Source organism: Clarias gariepinus, chromosome 17, assembly GCF_024256425.1.
Source record: "Clarias gariepinus isolate MV-2021 ecotype Netherlands chromosome 17, CGAR_prim_01v2, whole genome shotgun sequence".
In the NCBI taxonomy this organism is placed as follows: domain Eukaryota; kingdom Metazoa; phylum Chordata; class Actinopteri; order Siluriformes; family Clariidae; genus Clarias; species Clarias gariepinus.
The window spans coordinates 4,043,460-4,056,784 of record NC_071116.1 but is presented as its reverse complement, the minus strand read 5'-3'; the positions used below and the strand labels follow the sequence as shown (position 1 = coordinate 4,056,784).

Here is a 13,325-nt window from a genome sequence, read left to right as displayed (position 1 = left end):
GGTTTCCTCCGGTTTCCTCCCACAGTCCAAAGACACGTGGATTACATTTAGGCATTTGGTGGACACTTTTACCCAGAGCAACTCAGTGCTTTGAAGTTTTCATCACTGGATAGATTCTTACACTGGTCACCAGGATTCTAACTAAGTACCATCAATCAAACACTGGGGATTAACCCAAATAAACTATAAATAAAGATTAGGATGATTGGTTTGCCTGGAGTGTGTGTGTGTGTGTTTGTGCCCTGTGATATTTCCGTCCGGGGTGTACCCCGCTTAGTGTCCTGGGATAGGCTTCAGCCCCCCTGTGACCCTGTATACAGGATAAACCGGTATAGAAGTGAATTTATACATTAAAGTTATAATAATGATAAATATTTACACGAAACAAGTTTGATACCAGTGATATCTTTATACACTACATGGCTAGAATTATACTATTCCTTTGTTTTAGTTAAATGTGACAATCCTTTATGTCACTCCCATATAGGTATATATCTACTGTTTAATATTTATGCTTAGCGGATCCATTGTTGCTGAGAAAATAGCCGCTCTAGCATCTTTTATCTCCTCACACACCTGACAAGACAGCATGTAAAGCAGCTGTGTCTCCAGCAGGCCGGATGCTGTTTTGTTATCAGGAACCTGTCGCCTTTCTCTCTCTCTCTCTCTCTCTCTCTCTGTCTTTCTAAGAGCCTCTTTTGTGTATGCGTGGCCATTTCTACGAGCCGAAGACAGAGCGAGAGAGCGTCTGGCTACGGCAGGAGCGCACTGACATGACTTTAATCCCCCCCCCCCCCCAAATCATCATCATCGCCCTTCCTCCCCTCCTCTAATGTCAGAGCGGGGCCCTGGAGTCACACGGCCAGTTGCCACAGTAACCGACTCAACTTCCTCCTCCCTCACATCATCACACCTAAAGAGAGAGAGAGAGAGAGAGAGAGAGAGAGAGGGATGTCTTGTGGCAAAATGCTGGTTCACTTTATTTCCTTCTTGCTTTTTCTTTTTTTTTAATTCAATGGACAGAATAGCTGTCAAGGACTGGGAGGAGGGGGGAGAGAGAGTGGAGAGAGAGAAATGAAGGATGATGTATGTGCAAAGATGTTTATATATACATAGATACTTTATAATGGTGGGAACATCTAGTAAGGATCTGGTAATTTGCCCCTTGTTGGGACATCTGGCTGGTGGAAAGGATTTTTTATTATTTTTTTTAGAAAGAATACACCAAAATGGTATGGTGAGGTTTGTGATTTTGGTGAGGTGTGATTATACCCTTGGCAGGTCCCCAGAAGGCAACTAAAACAACTTTGCGTGTATGTGTGTGTGTGTGTGTGTATTGGGGACATGAAGTGAAGGATATGGTGGGTGTTTCAGAAATGACAACCCTACTTTTGCAAATTTGCAAGCTTCACAGGACAGCACAAGCTTCTTTGCAGACTGTGTGTGTGTGTGTGTGTGTGTGAGAGAGAGAGAGAGAGAGAGAGAGAAAGAGAGAGACTTTCTTTCTTTCCTGTCTGTCTTTTCTATGCGGAGGGAAGCTTGTCCGCCCAATCTTCCCGTCAGAGCAGCAGGCAGGAGTGCACAAAGAAAACGCCGGCGTTTGGCACCTGGGCGTTTAACCTGCATTTTGCCGCTCGTGCTGACAAGCAATTATGCTAAAGCTAAGCGCTAATTACAGCGGACAGCCGCACGCTCAGGGACTGGGATTAAAGAGAACGTTTTAAAGAGAAGGGAAAAAAGAAGTTATTATAATACATAAGTGGTGGCTGAAAATAGAATGTTCTCAAGCCAGCTCTGGTGATAAATATTCGCCTCGTCTCGTGTGCAGGATCGTCGGCGGAAATAACTCACTGGGATGATGAGGGTTTTTTTTTTTCCCCTTGCAAAAATAGGCAGTCGGTCCTGTTTGGTAGAGAAAGGGACGAATGGAGAACGCGAATGCAACCTCGCTACAGAAAGAGAAACGCCGTAATTGTCTGTCACCACGGTAACATCTGATTCGCATTGTTTAGAGAGAGCAGCTGCTGAGAGAGAGAGAGAGAGAGAGAGAGAGAGATGCACAGGAAGGGAGTGCAAGAGAGATGCAGAGAGAAAGGAAGATATACAGAGAAAGAAAAAAGGAAAGAAGGAAAGGAAGAAAGAACAAGGAGAGAGAGAGAGAGAGAGAGAAATGCACAGTCAAAATTCTAATTATGAAGCCTTTTTCTTTCTTGACAATTTGTCCAAATTATTTCTGATGTGTTCTTGGACATTTAACTAAAGTGCTGAGTCACAGTCAAAGACCATGATGAATAAACAAAAAAGAACCACACCTTTATTTAGGTTTACACCACACCTTTATTTAGTTTTACATCACACCTTTATTTAGGTTTACATCACACCTTTATTTAGTTTTACATCACACCTTTATTTAGGTTTACACCACACCTTTATTTAGGTTTACACCACACCTTTATTTAGTTTTACATCACACCTTTATTTAGGTTTACACCACACCTTTATTTAGTTTCACACCACACCTTTATTTAGGTTCGCTCCACACCTTTATTTAGGTTCGCACCACACCTTTATTTAGGTTTACACCACACCTTTATTTAGGTTCACACCACACCTTTATTTAGGTTCGCACCACACCTTTATTTAGTTTTACACCACACCTTTATTTATGTTCGCACCACACCTTTATTTAGTTTCACACCACACCTTTATTTAGTTTTACACCACACCTTTATTTAGGTTCACACCACACCTTTATTTAGTTTTACACCACACCTTTATTTAGGTTCGCACCACACCTTTATTTAGGTTTACACCACACCTTTATTTAGGTTCGCACCACACCTTTAGTTAGTTTCACACCACACCTTTATTTAGGTTCGCACCACACCTTTATTTAGTTTCACACCACACCTTTATTTAAGATTACACCACATCCTTATTTAGGTTCACACCACACCTTTATTTAGGTTCACACCACACCTTTATTTAAGATTACACCACATCCTTATTTAGGTTCACACCACACCTTTATTCATAGTTTTACACCACACCTTTATTAAGATTTACACCTTTACAAACATTGTTTAATATAAATATCTAGTTTGCCCGCGGGTCTGACGCGGTGACAGCTGGCACGCTTTGTCTTTGCTAGAGATTTACCGCACGTTAAATGTGCTTGAGTGGCACAGCGAGCAGCTTGTTGACATGGCGAAGTGCTGTCCCGCGATCCCAAAGCAAACATCGCCGTCTGCTCGACACTCAGGCTGATGGAGCTGGGAACCACCTCGACCTCGCGCCGGGGGAATAGACGGCACCGCCGGTGCAATTAAAACGTTAGCATAATTGACAGGGCATCATTGAACTCGAGCTCTCTGAGGAGTCGTGATGAGAGTGGGGGTTATTATAAGCCAACGATGCCGGTCGTTAAAAAGCTGGTTCAGAGATTTGGACCGTGCTGACGCCGCGACTCGAGCTTGAGATTCTCGGATAATGCTGAGGCAAGCTCTACAGCTAGCATGTTTGGTTTTATTAAAAGGATTTTACGTCTTATTTTCACATGGACCGTATTATGTAAAAAATATACTTTAAGAAACCCCAAAATGAAACAGCCTCTAAGAAAATGCAAGAAAGTGGTATCATGATGCAAATATATGACCTGTCGCGTTTTTGATTTGCTGATGCTACAGTCAACAAGGCTGCGGTTATTCAAGCTGTTTGCTGCTGCTTGTGTCCTCTTCTTGTTGATTGTGTGCGTCCAAAAGCATGATGGTGGTGCAAAACCCACATAAGTCGTAGGGGGCAGTATAGAGCACCATGTGATTATACATGTGACTGTAACTATCAGAGCTCTAGTCATTGACATTTTGGCAGGAACTGACTACGTCTAAACACTGGTTAATCCATAAATGGGCGGAAATCCATTGAATAAAACCCCTCTGTTGGTAGGAACATGTTTATCTAACTCAGTAACCACAAGTTAGCTAGCTTAGCTAGCTTAGATTCAGCTTAGCTAAAATGCTAAGGTGGCTAATGTTCATTTTTATTCTAAAGTTACTCCATCAACCCCATCAATTGTACCCTACAACTCGACCCCTGTAGCACGCTCATAATTATGCGTAATTTTTTTGGTTTAATATCATTTTAACTGATGAGTTCAGAAATTCACCGCTGCACAGTTGTCATGAATGAGAAATCTAGCTATGGAGATTACCAATCTGCAAAGATGTTGTAAAGTTGGACATTTTTACATGGGGCTCTTTGACGGTAGATTTATACACTTCTCTTGATTTATACCCTCCACCCTTCCTCACCCTCAACCCAACCTCCTCCTAGCTTTTTCTTTTTGTTGACTTGCAGATGATACTCTGTGTCCATTCTCTTGTTCATTAATGTCACCCGTAACATTTGTTGATTAGCTTTGTAAAAGATTGAACGGATCTAATTCAGCAAATGATCTCATGTTACATGTAGTGCTTGCAGTACCTCTGTTTTTAGCTGTACCCAAGAGGACAAGAAAAGAGAAAGCTTGATCTTCAGTACTCCCTCCCTTTCCTCTCTCTCTCTCTCTCTCTCTCGCTCTCTCTCTGTCTGAATATTTAATAATGTTGAATTATGGAGCCCCTCGACCATAATGAAGGCAAATCAGACAATTAAAGTCGAGCGCCTGCGCCTTAAATCCTCCAGCTCTTAGCCGAGGGCTAAAACGATTTAAAGTGCTGCGTTTGTTTGATTATCTAATCCTCCTGCCGCTCCTCAGCCCCAGCCACCAGCTGCTTCCCAAATCTGCGTGAAATTAAATAATCAAGTGTCACATCAGACGTATTATCAGTTATAATTCCAGGAGTTCAGCATGAACTTCCTGACAGGATTTTGCCCTACGAATAATGTTGCTGTACCTCTTTTAAATCAAAATGTTTTTGAACAGCATTTCTGCTGATGTTTGAGAAAAAGGTTTAACCTAAGCATTACTATTCTGACAAGGTGACTAAATCATTAGAATAATCATATTTTTTTGAAAAAAGTTCCATATGCTTGTTATTTCGTTTCATGGATGTGCACGGGGTACACGTCCTTGTCTGAGCGACTGTCTATTTCTCCTCTTTGGATTGTTTAAACGCTTTATATTAAGCTTGTGTTGCATGAACCAGTCTTGGCTAGCTAGCTGGTAACATATGCGGAGCTACAGTATACTGTATCACAATCACAACACACAAGACACACAAGTTTGTCTAAAACATTTAACTAGAAAAGCAAAAAGCTATTACCTTACTTCTACATTGAGAGCCACTCACATTGCTTTTAAACAAGTTTTTATAAACAAGTTTTTGTTTATGATGTTTTTTATGATCTTCAACCATCTTTGTAATTAAAAGAACGTTTTGTAAAATATAACTCAACACTTTTTCCTTGATCTAATTTGCTCTCAGTACTTTCTGTTTGACTCGCTGCAACAACGCAATCAAAGCATAAGCTTGCTCAATTTTTTTTAAGACTTAACCAAGATTTTATTGATACTAAATTGCATACTGAAATAACTACGGTAACAAAAAAATGCAAATACGCTGCAATGTATCCATTGGGGGAAACAGTGTAGGAGATGGAGTTATAGCATTTAGAAAAATCATACAAAATTCACACAGATATAACCCAAAGAATTTGGACAAAATATTTTGCCATTTGTGTCTTTAACAACGTTGTGACTCGAAGAAAACATGCAAGAAGTATTTGCCAAGAGTTTGCAATCATTTTTGCTTCAGTTAAAAAAAAAAGTGTAGTTGTCTCATTTTGCTGTCAAACTTTTCATTTGGTTTTGGAAAATACAGTGAAGTGTAATTACATTTCCAATTATTTAATTTGCAAAACCAATTTTATTTTTTTATTTTTTTTGCAAAATATCAACTCATAATCTGCGTTCAGATGATTTATCTCTGAAGGTTGGTTATTGTTTGTTTTTTCTCTAATTTCTTTGTTTCAAAGTTTTTTGCTCAAAATCTGAATGCTTTACATACGGTAGCTTCTGCTGTCTGCAGTGTCGTGCAAGGTAACATTTCAAAAAAGCAAGAACTCAAAGTTAAGTTTACACACATATTTAAATGAAGTATTTCACCTTCATACTGTAGTTCACAAGTTTGAGTTGCATAACCTACATGAATCGCATAATTCCGAATGAATAAATAAATTAAATAAAAAGGTCGCTTGAAATAACATTGCAGTTTACATTGCAACACGCTTCGTATAGACAGAAAGGATGTGGTCTTTCCATTTTTAGCCTTTTGTGTATTTTGAGTAGGTTTTCTTCTCACAGTGGATGTACAGAGTGGTTGTTTAAGTTACTGTATACTTTGAATCATCCCCAGCCTGTCTGCCCATTCTGCTCTATCCAGTCTGTCTGTCTGTCTGTCTGTCTGTCTGTCACACAAAAATATACAACAATCTGTACATTTTCTATACAGGGGCCACCATGACAAACATTGACATTCATAAAGTGTGTGTGTGTGTGTGTGTGTGTGTGTGTGTGTGTGTGTGTGTGTGTGTGTGTGTGTGTGTGTGTGTGTGGGCGTACATTGTGTGGGCTCGTTGCCGTGCCAACTGCAGCAGCTGTCAACATCTCACTCTCTAATTGTGACAAATGGTACTTATTACATCAGTGTTAATTCGGTGGCATTCGCACCGAGACGGAGACGCCGATTCCCACCCTGATCGAGCTCAGGCAGAGTAATTACAGCACGCAGGGCTCAATTAAACCACTTATCCTGCACACTTTGTCACTTCCTTGCACAAGGGAGGATAAAATGACAAAAATATCATATCACAGTACACAAAAAAAAAATGTTTCATGATGTTAAAATTCTTGGGGAAAAAAACAGTTGTAGTGGCTTTTTGAAAGGAACTTTTTGAAATCGAAGTGTTTAGCTCATGTGAAACTTGGTCAATTAATGTATGTTTATTGCTAATGTAGTAAAGAATAAAAGAAAATCATCTTCACTCATACCTGAAATTTCCACCGTATTTATTGCAATATCATGGGATATCTTGTTATCGTGTAATGACATTATCTCTTGCTTTGCTACAGTATGTATCATACTGTATGTCACGTTGTATCATCACATCAAAACGTAAATGAAGTCATATATCATGTCAAGTCGTATATCTTATTTCAATTTCCATGTCATGTTATCCTATCATGTCATACTGTATATGTTTATATCACAATTTTAGAATACTCACATTTACTTTTATTATAAACATGCAATGTTTATATTATTATCAGTGTTAAACTTGGCATTATCACACACAGCCAGGTAACCGATTATGGAAAGCCATTAGGGTCAGACTTGGATATATATATATATATATATATATAGTGTTGTGATATGATGATATTCCCACTGAAGCAAAGTTGAGGGACGAGGGGGCAGAAGAAAGCAGATTCACGATCGAGGAATCTATATTTAATGCCACTGTAATCTCTCAGGAGAGGTGCCAAACGCTCCTGCTGCTTAAGGTAAGTGAGCTCGGGGGTGTGGGCGCTGTGTGATTACAGATGAGTGGAGAATATAAAGGAGGGCAAATACAATTGTGTGTGTGCCTGTGTGTGTGTGTGTGTGTGAGAGAGAAAGAGAGACAGAGAGAGAGAGTGCTAATTTCAGCCTCTGTTCCAGTGCGTGGAGAGAAAATGTGATTTAGTGTGTGCAGAGTGTGTGTGGAGAGCGTGTGTGGGCGAACAAGACGCGCTCTAATGAGCCCGAGATGGAGGAGCTGACGTTACACACCGCTGTAGTACTGCAGCTGGTATTTACGCGGCTCCTGATGCTGATGCTGCCGCTTTCATGGAGAGCTCTACAAAAACTAACACATTTCTCTTCTCAGCAGCATCTGCATACACTCATGGGTCTTTTGTGGTGATTCAAAATATTTCTACATGTCTCATAACCATGTACTATACCCTATTCTAAAGATACCTTGATTAAAAAAAAAACAATAATGTGCAGTATTTCCATACATTGTTTCTTCATTTCATTAGGATTTTTGGCTTGACATTTTTTTCTGGCCCAGAAAAGATCACCCCAAGTGAAACAAATCCCAGCTTATCTCTGCCCCATTTGGCTGAGACGAAATGTGAAACATGTATTCAGAGGCGATATGGTCAGTTAAGTAAGAATAAAGTGGCAGAGCAAGCTAAAAAAAATGACAAACTGCCACTTGGCAATCCTAAGAGTCACACTCACTGACTGTAGCAGATTACAGATTACAGAAGAGGAGGTTTATCAGAGGTCCAAATCTTAACAAAAGCAGTATTTACTGGGGGAAAAATATATGCCTAAACAGATCCAAATAAATAATCATGTCGTCTGATTGTAAATCCTTTTATTAATAATATACAACAAATAATATATATATATATATATATATATATATATATATATATATATATATATATATATATATATATATATAGATATATAGATATATATAGATGATCCACAATTTTATTAAAATTGTATTACATTTTATTTTAAAATGTTATTTAGAGCATCTTCTAAATACAAGAACACAAGATTCTTCTTAGGCATCTGACGAACTGCTGACGAAGAAAGAAGTCAAGCAGTGTTAGGTCTAGTTTTACTCCATCTTCTTTTGTTTTATCAGTTGTGCAAGGAGGTAATAAAGTTTGAGGGTCAAAGCAATCGTTAAATATTCACACACTGTAGCCACAGATGGCCCGAGGGGTCAGCGTTGCGGCCAAGGTCATGCCAGTGTCCAGATCTTCTATTCCTATAAATAACAGCAGATTGCTAATGGATGTGCTATTTTAATTTGAATTGATGTCCCAGCTGAATTCTGGCATTAGGGCTGGGCAGTACGACCAAGGCGTCATTGATGCAAGGGTCAAACCAGGACTTGTAACTTAAGCTTGAACAGATTCTCAGCAAAACTTTGATGTCGTGAAACACACTAGATATCATGATACAGTATATTTGCCTGAATGCTGGGGTGTAACCAGAAAGACAAAAACAATAATTATATATATTTAAGCCCTGCCCACTTTAGTATATAAAAAGAAAATTGGGCGGTAGGTATAAAATATTTTAGGGTTGCATGGTCTGAACAGTAAACGTGCCAAAAAATCACCCTGTTATTAAGGTAACTATCGAGCAACTTGTTACTTTTGCTAAATGCAGACAAAGACATTAAAGTTTGCCTTAATAAAATAATTAATTTAAGGGAAATTGAGTGTTCTGTACATTTAGGATGATTGTGTGTGATTTTAAAAAGGTGCTAAGCTAGAGCAGTAAAGCTGTAACATAAGCAGTAAATTACCGTCTCGCTAAACTTTAATAAACTCCAGTGAGTTCCTTTTAAATATTTGTCATATATTCATATACTCAAACATTTTTCAAAAGTATTCAAATTGTGTTTATGAAAAAAAAAAACTTTAAATTAATAATTGAGGCTGCAGACAGTATTTTGCCTCAGTGCTAGCAAAAATGATCAAAAGTTAGCTGATAAAAACATTTGGGTGTATGATTAGACAGAAAATACATGCTAGCTTATAGCAGCAGACTAGCTCTAAATTAACACCTTCGAAAAACCCAGAAGATGTTAAACTTTATGGATTAGCTTTAAATTAATTAAAGTCACATAGGCTTTTATTGTGATTTCAACCATATACAGTTCAGTGTTTCAACTGTGAAATGAAACAACGTTTTTCCAGGACCAAGGTGCTACATACAACATAAATTAACACCTTAAATTAGCATAACTAGCTGCGTGAAAACCTAATTAGTTAACTAGCAAAGACAATGAATTAACATCATAAATGAACAAACTAACAAGTATACAAAAGACACAATAAAGTGATAATAAAATGATAACAAACACTGTGGCAACGTAGCGGCACAGAGCTGAATTAGCACTTTTTTGCCATTGTTTACATTTACATGCAGAACCTTGCTAATGGTTTTACCCCTCAAGGAAGTAATATATATGTATAGAGTACCATGCTGGGTCATATTTTTAGTCTTTCCACAGAGCAAGTGGGTGTTTTTATTGTGGCACAAGGAAAGGTGTGACTGGGTTTTGAAGCCAAACTCCCGGGAGGTCATGGGGGAACAGTGCAGGGCGGGAGTGCTAAATTATTAACCAGAGGGCAGGAGAGGAGCGGAGAGGAGAGATGGGGTGAAGTGTTGCTCGGTAGATTTTTTATTTTTTTTTCTCCAGGAGAACCGCACAGAGTCGAGCAATAACCTGCCGCTTCGACACGCTCGGAGCGCTTCAGAGCTTCCTGATTTCAGATTAGCAAAACTGGGGCAGGTGTTTCCTGGATGGCCTCCTGTGTAAACGCAGTCATATCCCGCAGCACACTTTTCATTTCACGCTCTCTCACAGGCGAGGTGCTATAAAAGCTAGCGACTAATAGCATGCTAAATAAATGCGAACATGTCCTTACGCTTTGAGACAAGGTTGCATACATTTGTACTGTTAGTCCAAAAAAAAAAAAAAAAAAAAAAAACCTGAGCTAAGCAAAATATAATAATGTTTAAATTGCTTAAAATGTATCTATTTACTTAATCAGCACTGGTGTAAAGATCATTGTATGTGGGGTGTTCAAACCAAACTGGGACTTTTGAAAAATAACAGCACACATTTATGTATAATAATTTTATTTCTTTACAGTATATAATCCCCTGCTACACTACTTATACTTACTTAAGCCAGTGTTTCACTAGTGCTTGGACACCACCAAGAGAGAAAGTTTTCTCAGTAAACCGGATCCAGGATCAGACTGTGTAAAAAAAAAAAAGTACTGTTTATTACCTAAAGAGCAAAGTTTTATCTATTTATTCTTACATTTAAGGTTCTGGAGTGTCTGTAAAACACGTTCGTTACTGTTCTCACTGACTGTATATTAAAGCAAATAGTTAAGCCATTATTTTTTTCCTTTCTCAGAAAACATAATGTAACATTACAGCTTGACCTAAAACAATTACGAAGCCCTGACACTGGAGACTCCTACCATAAATCCAAAATAAAGATATCCTAAAAAATTTGTAAACAATGCATCATAGAATTTTTTGCCATATCTACTTTTTTTTTTGTTTGTTTTAAATAAGTTGTTAGCAGAGACAGTACTGTATAACACATTTAAACCTGTGCATTAATAGAAATTTCCCATAAATTACTAAGATAATTTGTATTTACAGAAACATAGCCTCTGATTCAATTCATGCTACATCAATAGTTTTACCACCTCCATTTCATCTCGTTACATAACTCTCTGGTAAATGTGTGGGATGCAGCATGTCTGATGTGCACTTATCCCTCGGTTGCATGCTTTTTCTTCCTGTTTTTGTCACAAATAACAAGCTAGCTGCTTTAATGAAGCTACGAAAGCACCAGGAACAAAAACGTGCTTTAAACTTGAGGTGCTTAGCAGGGTGCCTAGCAGGATTGCAGTGCACTTTATTATATGTTATATATGTTTATCATGTCTGCATTATTACGTGGAAAACAATTCAATTTTTCCTTAACACTACTTTTAAATAGATAACATTACAGAAGAAGTCTGGCAAATTCTCCAGCATGCTCAGTAAAACCTACGGCTGGTTATTTATTAAACACAGAAATCTTATTATTATCAAGCAAAGAGTTTTAACACCAAATACTGACATCTTCTTCTTCTTCTTCTTCTTCTTCTTTGTCCTTCAGCTCTTCCCTTTTCCTTTTTTCGTCCACCTAACCCTATCCTCTGCATTCTCTTCTCTCACACCAACTACAGTAAATTTATTTCTTCATTTTACATGAACTTAAAAAAAAACTGAATTGTACAAGTGTGCATGAAATTCGATCTCCAAAATTCAGTTGTTACTCTATAAACATACTACAAGTTTTCCATATTGTTTTGTGTTTTGTTGCAGTCGTATTTATCTTATAGTCCTTAAGCAAACGTGCTGATCTGTTTTCATTTTCTCACAAATACTGATTCCTGTTTACAGACACACTTGCACAAAACTATGCATTTATCTCACAATCTGAAAATGCCTCAAAGACATCCCTCTGTCTCTCTCGCTGTTTCTTTTCCAAATAGGTCACTGGAGCTTACAATAGCAGCTTCTTCACTTCCGGCTTGTCTCACTCCATTTGTTTTCTCTTTCCCCTATTCAGCACTAAACTGTTTATCTATGCCATGTAAACACACACACACCCACACACACACACATACACACACACACACACACACACACATACACACGGTAAATTGTAAACAATATGATTTCAATATTAAATTTCAAACTTTTTGGTGCAAAGTTTCTTTAAATTGAAATCCTTGAAGACGCAACCTGCTATCAAGCTTCCAGTATTGCAGTTTATTTGCAGTTGAAAGCATAAATCAATCATGTTGCTAGACTGCCACAGTTTTCTAGAATATTTACATAAAACTGAATATTTCTTAGTATTTGGTCTGGCAAGATAAATAAATAAAAAAATAAAAAGCGTGCACACTAAGATTTAATGCAGTCACTTTTGTCTTTGATTGCGTTACACAATGTTGCGTCTAATTCATGTGTGAAAATGTTTCCACATTCTCGCAGAACCTTAAGTATGTCCGTGCCATCGGTCCCTGCCGTCACCTTTTTCCATTGCTCTATTGTAGAAAATACTCTACACATCTTGAACTAAGCTTCTGACGATATACCAGTATGAGACTTGAACTGGTGAAGGCTAATAACATAGCTTCCCAGCTTATGCTTCCCAGACAACTGAAGCCTTTTTTGCACAATTGTTACTAACAGTTGGTTTTCTTATAACACACAGCCCTTTAGTCCCAGATCTGAAGGTTGTGTGCATATGGAAATGCACTTTCTTACACTATTAAACAGAGCTATCATTTCTTCTGATCACATTTCATATGTTAAGTTGACGGTTCACAACTATCCTTCCATGTTTCAATAATGTGACCCTTTAATGAAAGTGTTCACTTGAGCTGGAATGGACTGTGTGAAATGTGTTATTATTCATGCTAGATCAAATCGTGAGAGTGGGGTCTAAACATGAACCTCAGTGGAAGACATTAATCTAAAAAAAAAAATTGACCTTTTGTACAAAATTACTTGACATTTCATAATGTCACCAATTTGCTTACATTTACGGGGGACCAACAAATCATGCAGACTCTTAAATATTACCATTCTGGACATTTCCTTTTCTTCAGTAAAAAAAAAGAAGAAGAAGAATCTGTTTCCATGAAAAAATCACCTTTGATATTAAAGATAACTTTTATTGCAACTCCACCCTTGAGAATTAATCATGAGACCATCTTGTCC

General features: G+C 38.0%; 1 protein-coding gene across 4 annotated transcripts in view; it reads left to right on the top strand.

The window, feature by feature from the left end:
• The window catches only part of dscama (Down syndrome cell adhesion molecule a), a 70,491-nt gene that overhangs the window by 22,951 nt on the left and 34,215 nt on the right, over positions 1 to 13,325 (top strand). The gene's annotated exons all lie outside the window — the stretch shown is intronic.